Genomic DNA, 22269 nt, shown 5'->3' with positions numbered 1-22269 from the left:
CTGCCGTCTGACCCACTGGCACCTGCACCTCTCTACTCCCAGCCTTTATACCGCTCTAAAGAGCAATGGGACACTGGTGCGCTCATCCACTTGGCGCAAGAGGGCGGTACCTGGAGGGACAGCAGACAAAAAACACACAGCACGACACTATGGCCGTAACACCCCCTCCCATAAGAACAAAAATCATTTTTTTGTTACTGTCATTTATTTTTAACTATACTCAAACACGGGACAGTGCATTAGCAACCACATTTTCCGCTCCCCTCTTGTGCCTGATCTCAATGTTAAAACCTTGAACTAGCAGGGCCCAACGCATCAACCGCTGGTTGTGGTTGTACATGTGAGCTAGGAAAACAAGAGGATTGGGGTCAGTGTATACAATCACTGGAGATTTTCATTGAAGTATCTCTATAATCAAATGGTCCATTCATGGTCCCCAGAATTGTATTAATGACCTTGATCTTTTATCTATTGCAGTGTTTCTCAAACTTATTCAGACCAAGGACCACCGTCCAGGAATTTAACCAGTGTCTCGCTGGTTAAAACATCGATGGCACGCGCCTTATCACTCAGCAATCTGCTCACCACTGTAAGTCAGTGGGTTTTCATCATTGATAACCATTGGTCTTCATACACCGCAGGAAAACAACTAGTGCTCTTCATGTGGCATCAAACTTAACAACACAAACACTGGTCAGATGTCATCAAACACACAAGTCTCAATCCAGGTGACCACATTACCAGTAAAAGAGGTTTCATTTGATTCTCTTTTAATTGACCAGGTCTTAAGCCACCGCTCCACGATCTTTTCCGTTGTCGTGTTTTATAGTTAATAGGTTAATAACTGGTGATTTAGGGGCAGGCTAACTCTTAGCATCATCATCATTTCCTTTCTAATGTCACGCTGGTCATTTTTGGTGTAAATTGTAAAACATAAGCTGTAGACTGGTGAAGCTACTGTATGTGATGAGACAGTGAAGTCCAACAACACTGAAAAACAACCAATTCAAACAATAATGTTTGAATTTACATATGAGTTGATTTAATATTGAAAACAACACATATACACTACTCACTAGTGGGCTCTGTGGTCACTCTCAGACAGTTGGAGAAACACTCAATTTAAAATGATAGATATTTTAACAAATGTCCTCGTGGACCACTCTTTGAGAAACAAGATCTATTGTGATCTTGTCTCAATATACAACAGAGCTGGACTGTTGGACTGTGACAACAAATATCATGTTAAAGTAAGATTTCTGTACTCCCCTTTTCAGCCCTCCAAAAATCCCTAACCCCCCCTTCCTCCCTTCCATCTTATCTACTGATATCCCCGCCTCCTCTCTTTGCACAATCCCCGCCAAGGTTACCGAGCATCTGAGTATCACAAACACCTTATTTTGTCATGATCATTTTAGTCAGGAGCTGGAGGACTTGTCAACAAACACAGTTCATCCCAGGTCAAAACAAGCAATGGAGGATGCTCTCGAGGGACTGCTGCGACCTTTGAGTGAGGGGTCATGTAACAGATGGAGGCAGCTGCTGGCATCCAAAGGCTGCTGAAAAGTAGCCTTGCAAACTCTACCATTCCCATAGTATAAGAAGGTAAACACAGCCAGTGGGGAAGTTTGCTACCACAACAACCCCCGTCTGTGAATTATTCAAAGTAGCTCAGTGTAATTATCTGGTTTATCAGTGAAGTGTTTGAAAGGACACTGCTGACTGGAGTCTCTGCTGACAGTGAGATCCAGGGTGACAGCCGTCTCATCGGTGGGTCATCACAGGTCCAGTTTGCATAGAGCTGACCCGCGACTCATGCGTGTCTGCTCTCTGAAAGTGGTATTATTTTAGTCTGTTTCTATTTGCACCTGCATTAACATGGGCTTTTCCTTGTCCAGACAGGATATCCAAAATCCAGGCGGCATGTTTATACGAGCTTTAAATGAGGTTTCAGGGTGAGCAGACGTAGATAACTCCTACCCCCCTGCCCCATCCCAAGAGTTCGAACGTAAAAAATTTATATGTAAGCACATGTTCTGTTATTTTCTCTCCTTTGATTACTTCCCTTGTGGTGTAGGTCATCAGTTAGAATTTTATTAATTTTTTTATTAAGCATAAAGTGACAGAAGTGTATATAGATTAGATATTAGTTGTGTGTGTGTGTGTGTGTGTGTGTGTGTGTGTGTGTGCGCGCATGGTGGTAGTCGATCATATACAATAATAATAATGTATATGTGTATAAGTATGTATGTGTGTATATAAGTATACGTGTATGTATATATATGTGCATGTGCATGTATGCACAGTCATATCTATTTTTATTTTCATTCATTCATATATTGTTTAATCTTTGTGTTTTATCTTGTTTATTCTTCTGAATACTTTATACGCTTTGTAAGTGTCCTTGGATGTCTTGAAAGGTACTTATAAATAACATTTATTATTATTATTAGTAGTAGTAGTAGTTGTAGTTGTAGTACTATTAGTATAATAGCAAAAATAAAAAGATAAATGAGAATAATTAAGATTAAGATTTAATCCCAAAAAGGTGTAATAATGTATAATAATGATAACCAGGATAATAATTATTGTATTCATGTAATAAGGGTGGGGGAGAGGCCACACAGAAAAAAAAATAAAAAAATCAAAATAACACACTCTTCATCTCTTATTGCCTCTTATTATCTGTGCTAGTGATCCAGGGCCATTTACAATGAGTGAGCTGATGTTCAGTCTCAGTCCAGGTCTGTGTGGTAGGGAGGAGGTTCTGTCTCTCATTGTTTGGCTGCACCTGGAAGTAGTTCATAGTAGTTCCCTTGATCTGACCTGAGACATCTGTCCTCAGACCTTCTTCTTATTGTTGAAGTTCACACTGGTGTCAGAATCGAGATTCACTAAAATAAATTGTTATTTTTAACCTCAACCTCCAATGACTTCATCTCCTTTCTATACTGATATGCTATATTTTTAAATGTCTGAACCCTCAAGCTAAAGTCCATTTATTAATAACTTAAGTAAAATGCACTCAAAATGCTGCTTCATTGCTAAATTGTGTTATCTTCACTTTGTGTAGAGGTCTTTCCACACAATAATATGAAAACTGCTTTGATCAGCCTGACATGAGATAATTACAGATGAATATTTGGTATTTTGCTTAATCTTTTATCTTTTCCATCTTGTTATTGAGGGGGAAAAAAGCTAATTTCCATTTGTGTATGAAAAGGAAAAGCTGCTGACAGTTGAATTAAAACAACATATTGAATACATGAACATAATTATCTTTGTGTAGAATTTGAAGAATTCTGAAGTTGGTGTCGCAAATGGCAGTTTCATCTTTCACAGTTTTGTCTGTGTAATTACTTTTACCAACACAAACATGTTGCATCAGAATAACTTGAAAGACTTGATGCACACACACACACATACATACAGCTCTGAACAATGTTTTGGTATCTTGGGGGCATCAAAACAAGCTGCAAACACAACAATGACATGTTCTGACCTTATAACACTATATTGAGTGCACTAGCATTCCTATTGTTGGGATCTCAAGTCATGAGGTCTGAAAAGAACAATAGAGAGGCCTGCATGCTTTTCCTGAAGCCTGACTCGAGCCATGCCTCGTGGGGAGAACAAAGGAGCGAACCACATTTCCCTCCAGGCTGTGGGCCAAAACCACCCCCACAATTCACACCTATGTGTAAAATCGGAGTTTGAAAGAAAACTCCGCAACGGCATTGGCTGAGGCCGGGCATTCCCAGCAGGGATTCCCGGTGACGTCACTCAGGTGATAAAAGCAGCGCTGCGACTCTCCTCCTCGCTCTTTTACCGTGCGTCGAAGTTGCTGCAACAGCTGCAACTCCGATCGCTGAAAGGAAGCACCACACAAACGTTTGGAGATACTTTTCTTTTACCATAGGCCTTTAGTCTTCAACTCGCTGGACGAGTCAACAGACTGCTCACATTCGCTGAATGTACCGGATCCGAAGGAGATAGCCGCATCACGCCCGCTGATCTTTAACTTTGCCTGCAGAAGGACGGAGGATTTTCCCGTCGGAGGAAGCGGACACGTTTTCCCTCCATCGAGTCGACTCTGCTGTTCCTTCCATCGCCCCGAAGAACAGCCGCCGTTATTCCTCACGGAACGAGGTAACGGCCCCGCCAGCCTTCAGGACCGCGCTGAAGCCGCAACGGCGGATTTATACACATCCACTCCAAGTAAGAGGCTTGTGTCTGGGCAGATCGTTAGAAGGTGCAAAGTTTATTATCATTGATCGAACTCTCTGATATAAATTGAATCAGGACCGCTGCGTCCTATGCTATTGTGCTGTAATTACTATTGCTTAGTTGTTTGTATGGTCTACTGCTGTTTACTGTTTATACCGTTGATGAACATTAACCACTAGTACCGGAACAGTCCGTGCCGTTCTGCTGAAGTAGGACGTGCTATTGTGCTTTGTTTATCTTGGGTGATTGGAGCGAAGCTGCCGCATCTGTACACTTCGGTGTCGCTGCACAGCCTCGCTACCGCGAGTGAGCCAGTGGACTCCCTCTGAACCGGTTAAAGGACCAGTATCAGGCCAGACGAGTGTTAGCTCGATGCCCTGTTACTGCGTGGTGAAGAAAGAGTTTACTGGACCTCTCGACCACTCACAGAACCCTGAGACACCGGTTCTGTATCTTTCTCTCTCTTCCCCCCCTCTTTTTTTGTCCCCAATTAACACGTACACGTACACACACACACACACACACACACACACACACGCCTACACCCATACAAGTGAAGCCTTTGTGCTCGGATCGCGTGACACCACGCGGAGGAGGTCCACGCCACCTCTCCACTGAAAGCACGTGGGAGGTCACACCTGGACTCTTTTGTTCCTCAGCCTTGGCTTGAATCCGGCGCCATCTTAGACTCCACCCACGTGGTCTTGGCCGCCATCTTCTTACACGCATAGACACTCCCACACACATAGACACTCCCACACACATAGACACTCCCATACATATAGACACTCCCACACACACAGACACTCCCACACACATAGACACACCTATACATGCACACACACACGAACAGACATACAAGCTTCCACATCATATGCCTATTATTTGCCTTGGTTGTTAGATATAGTATTAGTAGTTTAGCGTAACTGTAATGAGAGTTTGTTGATGAAAAGTAGCATTGAGTGCCATTGATGTTGCAATTGTTAATAAACTTCTCTTTACTTTAAGCGGTCGTTGCCTGTGATTATTGGTGCATGTGTACAGTGATAACAGCTGGTTGGGATGGTCAGTGCTCGAAATTCAACCTTCATCGGTTAACTTATAAGTGCTAATATGTCCAATATTGACACTTATCAGTAAGTGCCTTTGAGACTGAAAACCATAGTTTGACTGTCAGTCCCTGGTTACAGGGTGGTGCCCCGATATTATTACATAATAATAATAATTTAATTTAATATTAATAATTACCTCGGTAATTATTAATAATTAACTGACAACCAAACATTTGCTCCTACGATTCCCAACAAATGGTGCCCCGTGTGAGGCCATCCTATTACCAGCTTTATTGCAGTATTCATGTGCAATAATCACTAATGTGCAATTTATTCCCCTTTTTAAGACACTAATATCTACAGTCATTGCAAGCGCCAGGTAGATATGCAGTGGTGGTATGTGATTGTTTCAACGCGTGCTAGTGGACTGTAATTGAAAGTAATAACTTGGCTAACCAGCTAGTTTCTTCCTATTCTGACCACAGTAGCGTTATTACCCTTCCTCTCATAACCCACTCACCCTAGGTAGAACAATTGCAACAGTAACCAACCTAACACTTTCAATTCGTAGTGTTTCTGTGTAAGTCACAGAGTGAAGTCTCACCTGTGCATCCACATCAGCAGCAAAGCACCTAACTGGTTACCACCAGTTAAATTGAATTAGATTAAAGTCACTGGGAGTAGGCTCATCAGAATGAGTAACCAAGGACCCCTCGTGACCGGAGCCGAGGCTCCCCAGAAGGCAGACGACTTAGACCTGCAAGAGTTAGTCGCTGGCCTAATTAAGTTGTCTATTGATAACATAGGCAACCTCAACAGCTACTCTGTGAGTACGTGCGATGAAAAGATTCGTGAGTTGGCTGCTTACATTAATCAACCAACAGGGGAGGCACGCACGGTCCCCAATGTGCTCGGTCAGCTGACCCTGCTGCTCCACCGGAAAGTCCAGCTACAAGCTGCGGAACATGTGGAACAACTGGTCCAGCTGCAAGAAAATTTCCAGTTACAGCAACTCAGCAACAGTCGCCTCAGGCAGGAGGTGACAGAAGTCAGGGAAGCAAATGAACGGATCCAACAGGATTATGACGCGCTGCGGGCACGATGTGAAGCCACTCAGGTGGAACCCGAAGAGGAAAAAGGCACTCAGGTCAACAGGCTAAGTACAACTGCCGACTTGTTCGCCAGAGAGTCCCCGGAGATAGGTTCTGACCCTGAGACAGTCCCCCTCTGTGGTGCATCTAGGGTGACTCTGCCCTTGAATGACCCAGCCAACCGGCTGCGGGCAGAGCTCCGAGCTGCCCGGACGAGAGAAGCGACGCTGCGACGAAGGCTTGAAGACGTCGACCTGTACTCTAGAGGTACACCAGCCGACCCACGCGCCACGACTGGGAGACAAGCAGTCCCCAGCACCGCAGCCTCGGACCTGCTCACGCTAGACAGCTACCAAGCGCCTCGGAGACCCCACTCGGAGGACACGACTCCACACCCGAGTGGCGGGTCTCGACCAACCTTTGAGCATGCCGTGTCACACACCAGTGACATAATGACCCCACACCTGAGGGAAGGGGGACACTACCAAGCCCCAAGCAGCGTGAGCGGCCTTGAACCATCACCTAGGGTCAGGCCGCCTAGACCTCAGGCAATGCACCCACATCTGGACTGGACTCCTTCAGCACAAACTGGGAGGAGCCACACTCATCGCTACAGCGACGAAAGACACTATGGCAGTTCAGACGACTCTGACGGCCCCGGTCCACCCCGGGAACAGGGCCTGCGCACCCGCCATCTCGAGTCGCTCGCCAAGGATATAGAGCGTTTTGATCCCAGTAACCAGGAGTCTAATATCGATGACTATCTTCGGGAAGTTGATCGGTGCCTCCTCGACTTGCCGCGAGCCTCAGCTCGCGAGAAACTCAAGCTCATCTGGAAAACTACCGCCAGAAGCGTCCATGTCTTCATAGAAACGCTCCCGCCAGGAACCCGAGACCGATACTCATCGCTCTGCCTGGCCCTGCGAGAAGAGTACTCCTTGTACACCGACCAGGCGTCAGCTACCCTTGGAGCTTTCGCTATCACCCAAAGGAAACAGGAACCTCCCAGAGAGTATTACCGGCGTTTGCGAGCCGCATACTTCCAGGGACGCAATGCCCCAGGTTTAGAAGAGGATCGTGCTTTCAGGTCCTTATTCCTCCACAACCTTCATGAAAGTGTGCGTTATGACGTAACCATGCATTGTAGGACAGGGAACTTCACAATGCAGGAAGTCAGGAGGTACGCACAGGTGGCATGGGAGACACGCATCCGCCCGACTAGAGGACCTGAAGGTGGAGCCAGAGTCCTGGGGATCCAAACCTCAGAGGGAGCAGCTCTAGAACTCGAAGGCAATGAAATGCCTCGCGCCAGGCCGAACCCCAGGACAGGATCCCAAGGACATCGTCAGCCCCGCCACCAGGGTGGACAACAGGACCCAAGGACTAGGGACCCTGCACGTCCCCCAGACAGAGGGAGACAAAGGCAATTCAATCAGCCAAACAGGAGGGTCCAGTTCGAGCGGAACACTAGGCAAGAAGGCAAGTATGACGGCAAGGGCTCAAATCACCCCATGGGGGAGAGCTTGAAATGGCAGATGGAAGAGCTGGTCCGGAAATATGTGGCCGAAGCAGCACGGCAACTCGAGGCGCCCAGTCGCTCATCCGCACCACCAGACACCCCAGAGAAACCCGACAACAAACCGCCATCAGCGTGACTAAGCCAGGTGCCCTCTCCCGCTGCCGCCAAAGTCTACGTGGTGAGCTGGGGAAAAGAACCAGGACACGCAAGTACACATCCAGAGATGACAAATTCCGACAGCTCTCAGTCCCCCTTTTTGACCTTCTTGGGCGAACTTGTACGCAAAGGAAACGCTCGACGCATCTACACCTCTGTGACAGTAGGGAGTTGTTTTAACACCCTGGCGTTGCTCGACTCAGGGTCGGAAATCAGCCTGATGTGCTCCAGCACCTTCACAGAAGTTGCCAGAGCAATGCACTCCCTCGGCAAACCACCCCAGATCGAGGGGTGCAACGTCAACATCACCAGCTACACGCAGGACAAATCACCCATCACCAGGCGCGCATGGGTTGATCTCACCTTCCGGGAAATGACTCTCGTGCACCCCATTTACATCTGCACCCTTGACACTGAGCCATTGCTCATTGGCCAAGATGTGCTTGACCGACTGGCTCCACTCATTGACTGTCATCGTGGACGCATTTGGGCTCAGGTGGACACACCAAAGCCACTTGATCCTGATATCCACCCACCAGCTACCGATAGTCAAGTCGCCGTCATTCAAGAATCCAAGGAGCCCCTGCCACGGCTCATGCCTCTTCCAGAACACCATCATCAGTGCCACTCAGGCACGTCACAGCCCAACAACCACAACGCCTTTTACAACCATCAGTCGTTCTTATGTTCGTTGAAAAATGAAGACCCGGCAGTGTACAGCCCCCGCCTGGTCGGAGATGTGCACCTCAACGGCATTCGAATCCAAGAAGTTCACCTAGCTTTGTGGTCTGAGAAGTCGGCTGTCAGCCAGAAGCTGTATGATGAACTGTGCCAACTTGACGCTCCTCCACCTTTCGTGTCGAAAAGTCACCGTTTCTACCCTTCCATATCGCCACGGCATTACCTGAAGTTGACCGGGATATGTGCACTGTTCGTAGACATGGGGAAGAAACAGACGATGCACTTCATTAGCGTAGCCCCTCAACTACCAACACCGTTCGTTGTGGGAGCAGACCTGCTTGTGAGACTCGGTGCCCAACTAGACACCATCAATCAAGTTCTGTGGTCCCAGGCAAATGCAGGAAACTGCCTTTTGACCACAGAACCAGAACAGATGCTCTCAGGGCAGACCATTCCCCAGGCATGTCAGGCCGCCAGTGAAAGTGATATAACCATTCCCCCACGGACAGCCGGTGTCCCGATTCGCCTTGCACTGCTGAAGGGACAGAAGCTGCCTGGACCCCAAGCGTTCTTCCAACCTTTGCCACGTTTCGGGGAGCTTAATCTGACCATCTGCGGCATGCCCCTGCTTGAGTTGGACAACCGTTCAGCCTATCTGCTGGTGCAAAATCTGACCCACATTCCCATTCAGGTGACGAGGGGTCAACCACTAGGGATGCTGGTCGATAGCTCCTTCCATGACTTTGAACTGACAGTGCCTGTCATAGGAAATCTGCCCTCATCGCTGGCTAAAGATGACGACTTGAAGGAGGTTTTCTTCACCTTCCCCACCGAAATGATCACCATCGCCCGCCACGAGTCGCTGCAAAACGAAGCGATCTGTAGTGCTGCCCTGGGCGTTGAGGGCGACATGGTGGTATATGCTCTTGTGACCCAGCCGGGGAATGCAACTTTGAGTGGGGGCGGGACACGTCCCTCACCAGAAGAACCTTACCCTGGGTTCGAGTCCGAGATTGAGCAGCAACTTGCCAAGGCAGACGCTCTGACAACGGAAGAACAAAGAGACGCACTTCGAAGGTTATTCAGAGACTTCCACTCGATCTTTTCAAGAGACTCTCACGACTGTGGGGTTACCGACCTGCACTGTGTGCGTATCCCCACAGACCCAAACGCACCACCGACGTTTGTACGACAGTACAAGATTCCGCTGGCTGCCTATGAGTCCATCCAAGAGATCCTGGACAAGTTACTGAAAAAACAGATAATCCGGGAATGCAATTCAACCTACAACTCACCAATCTGGCCGGTATTGAAACCAACTGGAAAATGGCGTCTCACCATTGATTACCGGCCATTGAACAAACAGGTACCACTTTCCCGCTGGCCTATGATCCATCTGGATCAAGAATTGGCCAAAGTGAAGGGGGCCCGCTTCTTCTCCACTGTCGATGTGGCAAATGGTTTCTGGACCATGAAGGTCGATCCGGCAGACCAGTACAAACTGGCCTTCTCTTTCGGCAACCGCCAGTACACCTGGAACCGCTGCCCATTTGGCTACTCTAACTCCCCCGCGGAGTTCAACATCTTCCTCCACAAAGCAATGAGTGATGCCGCAGCTCGCGGAAACCTCATCTATGTGGACGACATCCTCATGAGAAGCAAGACGTTCGAAGAACACTGGGTGGAGATCCGACATGTACTAAACCAGCTCTCTGCGGCAGGGGCCAAGCTCGCACTTTCCAAAGGCCAGTGGTGTCGCACCAAGGTTGAGTATGTGGGCTTGACAGTGGGCGCCGACGGCATTGAGCCCCAGGCAAAAAGAATTAGAGCCATCCAGGATATCATAGCCCCAACCAATGTGTCGGAATTAAGGAGCTTCCTGGGCGTTTGCAACTACTCCCGACAGTTCGTTGAAGACTACGCGGAGATTGCTCGGCCACTTACTGGACTCTTACGCAAAGACACGCCCTTCCAATGGACAGAGGCCCAAGAGCAGTCTTTCTGTAACATGAAAGAAAAGCTCTGTTCTGCACCCTGCCTAGCCTACCCGGACAAAGACAGAGAATACCACCTGGAAGCAAGCTTCTCGGCCCACTGCCTTAGTGCCGCCCTTACACAAAAGTACGACACAGACAAGCGAGTGGTCGCTTACGCAAGCCGACCCCTGAGCTCAGTTGAGGTAAAGTTCTCAGACTGCGAGAAGGCCCTCCTTGCCACCGTTTGGGCTGTAGAACATTTTCGGAGCTACATTGGCGGCCAGAAGGTCATCATCGAGACTTGCCACCAACCCGTCACCTTTCTAAACAGTCAGCGACTGAGGGAAGGACGAGTGTCCAACAGTCGTGTCGCCACTTGGATGATGGCACTGCAAGGCTATGAGATTGAGGTAAAGTACGCTCAGAACAACAAAATGGCACTGGGACAGGGACTGGCCGAATGTCAGCACTGCAGCGACGAAAGCCAACTGAACTCACCCTCCCTCCTTGTCACCACTCCATCACTCCCTTCGAACCATCATTATCATGATGAGAACGTCTGCAGAGACCTCCCAAAGGTCTACGTCGATGGATGCTCATTTCACCAGGAGGGTCAACTCCGGGCCGGAGTGGGTATCTTATGGACTAACCGCATCAGCGGCGAGCCGAACCACTATCAACTGGGCCCCAAAACTAGCCAGTACGCGGAAATCGCTGCAGTCCTCATCACACTGCAACAAGCTGTTAAACTAACCGTGACACAGCTAGTGATCTGCTCTGACTCAAATTATGCACGTCACAGTTTCATCTCCCACTTTCCCACATGGAAGGAAAATAATATGAAAAACGCCAGAAACAAAGAGGTCAAAAACTCTGAACTTTTCCTTGCAAGTGACCGACTTGTAACCGACAAAGGACTGACCGTGTACTGGAAGAAGGTCAAGGGCCACTCTCAAACTCCGGGTCCTGACAAAGATGGCAACGATGAAGCGGACCGCCTCGCAAGGCTGGGTGCAGAACAAGGCACACCCTGGGAGTTACAGAGCGAGTGGCTCCCCACTCCCCAAACCTGTGTTGTCAATGCAATCACCCGCCGACAGGCAAAAGAGAGGAAAGAAAACCCTCAGGACAGTGGGCAAACCTTACATCTGGGTCGGAAACCTGGCGATGCAGATCTAGTTACCATGCAGGAACAAGACGCTGCTATTCAGGCCATCCGAGCACTATTGGAAAACCCATCCTTGCAAAAACCCTCACAGCCGTCATCGGACGAGTCACAGGAGCTACAAACGCTCCGCCGCACCTTGCCACATCTAAAACTGGAGAAGGGTTTGTTGGTCTACACCCCAGGCGGCCAGGGACCATCCCGTTGGGTCGTCCCGTCTGATCATAGAGGAGTAATACTAGCGCATGCCCACGATTCACCCGCCGGAGGCCACCGAGGGTACCGGGCTACTTTTCAAACTCTCCAGCAAGTCGCTTACTGGCCGTCTATGTCCCGTGACACCAAAGCCTATGTCCGAGGATGTTTAATCTGCTGCCAGTTTCAACCGTCCCGACCACTAGATCGAGCCCCACTTCAGAGCAGGGGAATCACATTTCCTTGGTCCCACCTCCAGGTCGACTGGATCGGACCGGTCCCGAAGTCGTCACGAGGAAATAAATACCTCCTCACTGTCACGTGTGCCTTCACCAAATGGGTGGAGTGCCTCCCAGCACCCAATGACACAGCTGTCACAACCGCGGTGTTGCTGCTAAACCACGTGTTCAGCCGCTGGGGTCTACCCCTCTCCATCGACTCAGACCGAGGCACCCATTTCACCTCAAATGTAATGACAGCCTTGTACGACATTCTAGGGGTGGAGGTCAAATTCCACCTCTCATACCATCCCCAGTCATCCGGCCAGGTCGAACGTGCCAACCGCACCATTATCCACATGCTCAAAAAGTATGTGGGCACAAATGGTAAGGATTGGGACATAAAGCTCCCCTTGGTGTTGATGGCCATCAGGTCCACCCCACACCGCTCAACTGGAATCGCACCCTTTGAGATGATGACGGGGAGACAAATGACTCTGCCTCTACACCTCTTATACCGCCCCGAGGACGTCAGTATTGCAACCGCCTATACAGCACACCAATACGTAACGGACCTCCGTGACCACCTTCGTGCCACGTTCGCCTGGGCCCAAAAGAATCTTGAAGACAGCGCAAAGGGGGCCAAAGCCTATTACGATAGGAAGGCGTCCGATGTCGAATACCAAGTAGGAGACAGAGTGCTGTACTTCAGGTTTGCCCAACCAGTAGGAATCTCCAAGAAATTCTTGCCCAGCTGGTCAGGCCCCTTCGAGATTGTGGGAAAACTGTCACCAGTAGCCTACAGAATCAGAGTCTCGAAACCAAGGGGGTCACCAACATACAAATGGGTTCATTCGAACCAAATCAAGCTGTACAGACCCTTCACAACCCCAAGAGAGGAAACTGCCCATACACCCGAAAGGGAGCAGCAGTCCTCAGGTCCGAATACAGCAGACGCATGACAAACCATGTAGGGATAGCTGCATGCCTCAACTCACCCGCCAGCATGCGCTAACTCCTAAACACCACTCTTCCCCTAATTAATTGAATTCTGGTCTATTTTAGGATGAAACTCCCTTGGGTTCTCGGCATCCTCCTCTGTCTACCAGCCGCCCAGCTAACGAATGTGGTCGAGAATGGCCCACCTACCGGAACAGTCCTCCAAGAGACACCTGGACTCTTAATCACCCACTGCGGCCTCTACACCCAGAGGATCTATGTGCGTCTCGACCCGTGGGACGTATACCGTAAACATATCCACCTTCCCCCACAGTTAACAGAGGGAAGACTGAGTGGCACACAAATTCAGGACACAATAGAACGGGCCAAACAAACCACTGCTCACATTCTGGAACAGTTACAAAAGTTCCTAGTCACCGAGCAGGACCTTAGTGGTCAGAAACGACCAAAACGTTTTCTTGGCGGGCTGATTGCCGCAGCATCCGCCATTGGATCACTGTTTTCAGTGGGCCTCTCAGCCGCCAACTCAGTCAGCCTCAGCACACTCCAAAGACACATGGGCGAACTCGATGAGGAGATGCCAGAAATCCAACAGAGACTACGTCTCCAACAAGAGCAATTGTTGGACCTTGGCAAAACCCTCCAGGGGACGGTAGTCACAGTAAACTTACACTCTGCTCTACTCAACAACACTTTGCATGCCTTAGGAACCCTGTCACAGATTGTGAAAGAAGACACCACATATGTACGAATAGTCAGGGATCTGATGCAAGATCTCATCAGAGAGATCAGCTCCTCAGTCAACAGCCTAAGCAGCGGTAAGATTCCCACTTACTTAGTCTCCTTAGAACTAGTTGAACAAATACTTAGATCCACTACTACCACTGTTGTACAATCTGCACAGGTACACCTAGCATATAGTCTTGGCAGCGCAATCCCTATCTCTGTAGACGCTCAGAGTCTAGAGATAGGATTCATTCTCAACTTACCCATTATAGAAAGGCCAAACGTATACAGACTCAAATCAGTTTTAAATGTTGGGTTCTGGAGAGCTAACACACACGTGTACATAAAGACACCACCAACTCTGGCATGCCATGACGACGACCCTTCACTTTACCTAATTCCCAATTTGAGCCTTTGCACCAAAACTAGAGACATCCATTGGGTCTGCCCAAGTAACCCTTTCGTCAGAGATGTCACTAGCTACCTGTGTGGTTTAAGGACCGGATCTCCGGAACAAAAGTGCCAGGGTAGTCTGTCAACCAAGAATGAAGAAACAGAGACCAAGGTAGAAAGGGCTGGCAATCGATGGCTTGTCAGCACCCCGGCCACTGAAGTTCTAATGTCCTATGACCGCCACGATACAGCCACTAAGTTAACGCTACCGAGCCAGACAGTGTATATCACGGTTCCTCAAGGGGCCACTATCCACATTAAGGACATTGTCCTTCACTACCTCGATCCTGAAAGACATGAGGTGCAGATTGAAATGCTAGACGCGTTTAAGGGTCACAACTTAACAATTGATGACACCCTTCAACAGCAACTTCTGATGGAAGGGACCAAACTGGTTAAGTTCATCCTCAAACCGACTGGACTAACCTTACTGCCTAACCATGTGACCAGGCCGCCACCTTCCCAGGAATCACTGATTAGCATAATAGCTCTCGGGCTCCTCCTTAGTGGCTGGATCATCACGGCAGTAGTATCATATGTGATGTACAAGTACATCCAAAAACTTCAAGCCAAGTTAGATCCTCTCTTGTTCGTCTCACCACGTTTCCCACACCAAACAGCCGCCATTCCACTGACAAACTTCTCCTCTGTGCGAGAATAGACCTCACCATCACTAATCACCTTCCCTTTCCCCCCTCCCCTTTTTTTTTTTCTTTTTCCTTTGTTTTATCCTACCTTCCTACTACTGTAACTTCTTTAAGTTTACTATGAGTGTGTTTTGGTTGTTAAGTTCAAGTTCATTGCCAAACAGCAAAATATTGTGTGTATAATGCCTGTTACTTGCACCTCAAGAGTTAGTAATATAGCTAGACACACAAAGAACCTCTGCCCAGACGTAGCCTCGATGTCTGCCCAGACACTACTGCCTCTATGAACTCTCAAATGAACTGTTAACCCACATTTGTCCACCAGACAGGACCACAAGAACACAGCAAGGATTACCACCTCCACTCACATGGACTATTCGACCCTAGAGTTGCTCTAAAGACTGTGGCCGTCACCCCATTCTTCAGACCAAAAGGGGGATGTTGGGATCTCAAGTCATGAGGTCTGAAAAGAACAATAGAGAGGCCTGCATGCTTTTCCTGAAGCCTGACTCGAGCCATGCCTCGTGGGGAGAACAAAGGAGCGAACCACATTTCCCTCCAGGCTGTGGGCCAAAACCACCCCCACAATTCACACCTATGTGTAAAATCGGAGTTTGAAAGAAAACTCCGCAACGGCATTGGCTGAGGCCGGGCATTCCCAGCAGGGATTCCCGGTGACGTCACTCAGGTGATAAAAGCAGCGCTGCGACTCTCCTCCTCGCTCTTTTACCGTGCGTCGAAGTTGCTGCAACAGCTGCAACTCCGATCGCTGAAAGGAAGCACCACACAAACGTTTGGAGATACTTTTCTTTTACCATAGGCCTTTAGTCTTCAACTCGCTGGACGAGTCAACAGACTGCTCACATTCGCTGAATGTACCGGATCCGAAGGAGATAGCCGCATCACGCCCGCTGATCTTTAACTTTGCCTGCAGAAGGACGGAGGATTTTCCCGTCGGAGGAAGCGGACACGTTTTCCCTCCATCGAGTCGACTCTGCTGTTCCTTCCATCGCCCCGAAGAACAGCCGCCGTTATTCCTCACGGAACGAGGTAACGGCCCCGCCAGCCTTCAGGACCGCGCTGAAGCCGCAACGGCGGATTTATACACATCCACTCCAAGTAAGAGGCTTGTGTCTGGGCAGATCGTTAGAAGGTGCAAAGTTTATTATCATTGATCGAACTCTCTGATATAAATTGAATCAGGACCTCTGCGTCCTATGCTATTGTGCTGTAATTACTGTTGCTTAGTTGTTTGTATGGTCTACTGCTGTTTACTGTTTATACCGTTGATGAACATTAACCACTAGTACCGGAACAGTTCGTGCCGTTCTGCTGAAGTAGGACGTGCTATTGTGCTTTGTTTATCTTGGGTGATTGGAGCGAAGCTGCCGCATCTGTACACTTCGGTGTCGCTGCACAGCCTCGCTACCGCGAGTGAGCCAGTGGACTCCCTCTGAACCGGTTAAAGGACCAGTATCAGGCCAGACGAGTGTTAGCTCGATGCCCTGTTACTGCGTGGTGAAGAAAGAGTTTACTGGACCTCTCGACGACTCACAGAACCCTGAGACACCGGTTCTGTATCTTTCTCTCTCTTCCCCCCCTCTTTTTTTGTCCCCAATTAACACGTACACGTACACACACACACACACACACACACACACACACGCCTACACCCATACAAGTGAAGCCTTTGTGCTCGGATCGCGTGACACCACGCGGAGGAGGTCCACGCCACCTCTCCACTGAAAGCACGTGGGAGGTCACACCTGGACTCTTTTGTTCCTCAGCCTTGGCTTGAATCCGGCGCCATCTTAGACTCCACCCACGTGGTCTTGGCCGCCATCTTCTTACACGCATAGACACTCCCACACACATAGACACTCCCACACACATAGACACTCCCATACATATAGACACTCCCACACACACAGACACTCCCACACACATAGACACACCTATACATGCACACACACACGAACAGACATACAAGCTTCCACATCATATGCCTATTATTTGCCTTGGTTGTTAGATATAGTATTAGTAGTTTAGCGTAACTGTAATGAGAGTTTGTTGATGAAAAGTAGCATTGAGTGCCATTGATGTTGCAATTGTTAATAAACTTCTCTTTACTTTAAGCGGTCGTTGCCTGTGATTATTGGTGCATGTGTACAGTGATAACAGCTGGTTGGGATGGTCAGTGCTCGAAATTCAACCTTCATCGGTTAACTTATAAGTGCTAATATGTCCAATATTGACACTTATCAGTAAGTGCCTTTGAGACTGAAAACCATAGTTTGACTGTCAGTCCCTGGTTACAGGGTGGTGCCCCGATATTATTACATAATAATAATAATTTAATTTAATATTAATAATTACCTCGGTAATTATTAATAATTAACTGACAACCAAACATTTGCTCCTACGATTCCCAACACTATTTATGTATCCAAGTATCTGGCTCTTTTGCTGCTAAATGCTGCGCTGCTAGTCACTAACTTTGTCTGCTTTTGGTGCTGAGCAGGTAGTGTATGGTTGGGTTTTTCTTTTTAGATGTCATGAGAAGTGGTGAGACTGAACCAAACATCCACATCCACATCCAAACAACCAAAACAGTAAAGATGTGGGTGGAAAAAAAAGAAAGAGCTGAAAGACAATAAAACACTCTGTAGAGCTGAGTGAGTCTGCACACTCAGGTGGATTCATCACAACGCAAGACTACTGTAACATTAGAAGTAGTCATTGCTCCATTGGTAATATAAAATAAAATACTTAGTGCAGCTTTAAAAAATAATTAATGGTGGCAATAATTAATAACTTTCACCCTAAACATTTTGACAATGATTCCATCAATGGCATTTTACCCCGAGAAGCTGCAGCATCATAATATGAGGTGTAGAAGCAATGGCTCTTTTGTTTACTGCAATTACACAAATGTTTTATTATTAATATGGTAATGACTTATTGATGTTAAGAGCTTTTATACCAAAAAACAAAAAGAAAAAACAAGCACCATCTCTATTTCAAGGTCAGCATTCTCCATTTACTATCAAAAAGCTGTAAAAATTGCAGTGAGCGGAGTGAAACGCTGCTTTTATTTGACATATACTTTTGAATGAAATGTAAGTGAACTGTCTCCATAGCCCTGGTTACAAGCTCAGAAGATAGAGAGCCACTGAGATACTTCACAGCTTTTATGGTTGTTGAATGTTTGATGTTGGTCGGGGCAGCAGAGGCAACGAGAAAAAAAATCGCTGCATTCATTCCAAGCTTGGTGTGTGTGTGTGTGATAGACATCTTTCCCTGATCTGACCCATACATGAGCCCACACTAATGCCTTTTCACTCTCTCTCACACACACACACACACACACACACTACAACCTGAGGTGTTTGTAGATTGATGCCTGTGACTAGAAAGGCTCCAATACTTATTCATTGAAATGTCAAGAGCAGGAAAACATATGGTGGTCCTGACACATACCACCAGATATAGTAGCTACTTAAACCTGGCAGTCAACCGCAAATGTGTGTTTGGATGTATGTGTTTGTGTGTGTGTGTGTGTGTGTGTGTGTGTGTGTATATGTTTTCCTGCAGATTTGTGTCTTTGCGTCTACATCTGCTCTTTGTGTATTGCATATAGTATGCCTTGCCTGCATGTGTGTGTCTGTGTTTGCGTTTGTGGCCCTTTCTATCTGTCAGTAACTGTGGTAATGTGAAGTGGCAGAAAGCTAAGAGGTTTCCTACACTCTGCCGCTGACCGTATGTCACCACGTACACTGATAGAGACAGAGAGGTGGAGATGGAGAGAAAGGCTGAGGGAGTGAAAAAATGAAAAAAAAAAGAAAAAGTAGGAGGTTTACTACACTCATATGTCAAGATGCCAGTAGAGGGAAAAAAAGAGGAAAAAAAAAACATGACATGAAAAGCTATTCTAAAATACTGTATACAGTAGTGATGCAGATCACAGTTATATATTTAATCCATGGACCGGGTGAGCAGAGACATAAAAATTAACATTCGCATGGGATGCGGGGGGATGAAATAGTATATAACATATGAGGAAAATATTAGTTACATTCTCAATTATGTGTAAACGTATTTTAAGCTTCATTTTTCGTCAGGCACAGATTAGACTGAATTCGTTATTATTGTTATTTAGCAGTGACATTCAGGATTGAAGTTGAAAATTGAAAATGAACATTGAAAATGTCAGACTGTGTTCAGGCAGTTGTGGAAATACCTGTTGCCATTTTCATTTTCAACTTTTACTTTAAATGTACTTGTTTAAAACCAATGTCACTATTTGTGACTGGTAAACACGGAGGCATCTGTAGCTATACCCATACACAGCCAGAAGCTTTAGCACTTGACACATAAACATTATTCTCTGTGGTTAAAAGTGTAAAGGTAGCAAAAGTTTAAATCATGAAAAATATCCTTTGAATAATTATAGATCTAGATGTGTCAGGATGCTTTCACATATTATATATTCGTAGTGTTTTGTGTGTACACATGGGTCGGCCAATTATTGTGTTTGGATAAGATTAGTGATTAGATTAGTAAAGCACAGCTTCCTGGTATGCATGCTAATAGTGCTAAGCAGGTAATACAAACAAAAACAATTTAATTTGAATTATTTTTAATTGGTATTGTCTATTTCTGTCCTGAGTACAACAGTAAGCAGCAACACTGATGCACTGCCGGTGCTGATGAAAATAACATGTAGCTTTGCTGGAGTTCAGTGCAGTGCTGTGATGCACGGAAAGGTTGTGATAAAATGAGGCTTTTCAATGCAAGGCAGTAAAGAAAAGGATTGTTGAAGACAGCCAGGTAGAGGAGGAAAAAAAGAAGGTACCAATGGAAGCTGCTTCAAAAAGGGACGTGACACCCCAAACAAAAATAAATGAGGTCCAGAACAGTGGCCATCATTTCCAAAATACACCCAGGCTTTTGTTTGGTGCTATCAACAATCACATTTATTTTCTTGTGCTTGCTGTCTATCATTTTAGTGTTACGTCCTCTCCCAGTGTGTCTTTCTGTCTCGTCTTCAGGTTTGTTTTTCTTGTTAATCCCTATTGTTTCTCTTTCTCTCTCTGAGCCTCACACACAGTCACATAAGCCCTGTTATCAATCCAGCTAGAATGACTGAATACATAGATGTTTTGCTGTTTTAGACCTCAGGCTTAGGAACTATTGTTGCGTTTATTTCTATGTTGTCACATCCTACAAAATGAATTCCTTACTGTATGAAATGTTGAATGGCATAGGAGTTTTTTCTTTTTCAGGGACTCACACAAACACCCAAAACAGTGTCAATAAGATGTCTTAGTTTGAAACTTCAGACTCAAAAATTGAAGCCTTTCCAAGAATTTCTATGGTTCTGCGTGTAAAACCAAAGCATCATGTTCATTGTAGAAAATAAAACACAAAGGTCCTTTGCATTGCATCCAATGATCCACACAAATACAATCACATTTGGCACTTCAAAACGAGGCACTTCATTTATGTTGTCAGTTCCACAAGCACCCTTGATGTTCCTGCTGTGCCGCTGCCGACTGCTTGTTCTGCTTGTTGTCAACACTTGGATTTCTACAGAGATCAACATTTTTTTCAAACGTGTCATTCGCGGTGCCTTCAGCTCTCTCTTGTTCTCGGCACGTCTTGCTATGAGCCTGTTGTAGACTGTTCCAAGGCACCAGATGTTATTTTGGGTACCTTGGTAAATGAAAAGCCTGCTGCCACAGCTCTCGTCTGGCAAGTACAAGTTCCCACCTAACAACTGGAGAAGGATCTGTCAAAGCAGAGGACTGTGGTCTCGCTGATTCTGTTGTTGCTGCTGCCGCTGTTGCTCTGACAAGTGCGAGGCCAAACTTTCAAGTTCAACCACGAGAGCTGCCACAATATCCAGACCTCACATGCTCATACATTCGAGCTGTGGAAAATAGTTTTCCTCCTGCATCTCCCGCTTCTTTCATCATTTGCAAATAAAGTCAAGTCACCATTAATGCTCAGATCTGCAGTCCCAGCTGCCTAAACTCAAGTCCAATGCTTCCACCTACGCTGAATATTAACATTTAATAGTTGTGCTATTGTTGCCATGCTGTAAGCTTATCTATTTTTAGCCAAGCGCACTTTTGACTAATTCTAAATCATTAATGAGATGTCAGACTCATTTTCAATTCAACTTACTTCTCTAAACTCAGTGTGTAGTTTGGCTCTTGCATAGATACAGTGACAAGCCACTTGTTGTAACCTCAGGGAAAAGCATATGCATTAAGACCGCAGCATCCTGAGACTTACTGATGGCTTGTCTCTTTAAGATGCATGGCATTTTATTGTGAAAGGCTTTGGCCCATGTCTGGCCAGTGACTTTCATGACATGTGATTCTTGTTCCAGGCTAAAAGCCAGGATGAAACACTGAATGCTTCAGAATGTGTGCCATGATGTTCAGAACCTGAACCAGAAGGTAACTGTATAAGCCAGTGGTTTTTAGCCATGCTAATGGTGTTGCTCTATATTTGGCAATGTCAGTCAGTTGATCAGTTGGTCGGTTGGTCAGTCAGTCATTTTGGTCCAGATTGAAGTATCTTGACATACTGTAATTCAGATGGACTGATGTAAAATTTGTTACATCCAAGGTCACTGGAGTTTGAATTCTAATGACTTTATTGATCCCCTGACTTTTGTTCTAGTGTCATTGTCACTGTCACAGTTTGCCATTCATCATTATCGATTGGTTGCCAAGGTTCAAGACGGCAGGTTTTACATAATATGACCCAGACACCAGAGAAAGTAGACGAAAAAGAGGAGAGTAGTGAGTAGAAAGCACAATTCTTTCTGTTTAGACTGTGATTAATCATGAATGGTAATGAATATTTTGGTACAGTTACTGTCAGCTTCTGTTTGTTTGTCAGTGCACAAGAAGAGGACTGGAGCAGAGATAAGCAGGCTAGCCCCCAACTACACAGTCAAGTGAGCAACACTTTGGGAAAAAGCTGGGAACAACCCATCTATCCAGTAGTTATACCACTTGTCCTTGGAGGGTCGTGGGCCTGTTATAGTCATAAAGGCCATTTTACCAGTACTACATGTGCTGTGACACCATCTGCAAGTCAAATAGTTTTTAATTATCTCGTAAAATACCTTAACATCTATTAGATAGGAACATAATTAGGTGCAGACATTCATGGTTCCCAAATGAT

This window comes from Trachinotus anak, unplaced genomic scaffold (genome assembly GCF_046630095.1).
Source record: "Trachinotus anak isolate AG129_WGS33_773 ecotype Australia unplaced genomic scaffold, CSIRO_AGI_Tana_v1 ptg000021l, whole genome shotgun sequence".
Taxonomy (NCBI): Eukaryota; Metazoa; Chordata; class Actinopteri; order Carangiformes; family Carangidae; genus Trachinotus; species Trachinotus anak.
This window is presented reverse-complemented; position numbering follows the sequence as displayed.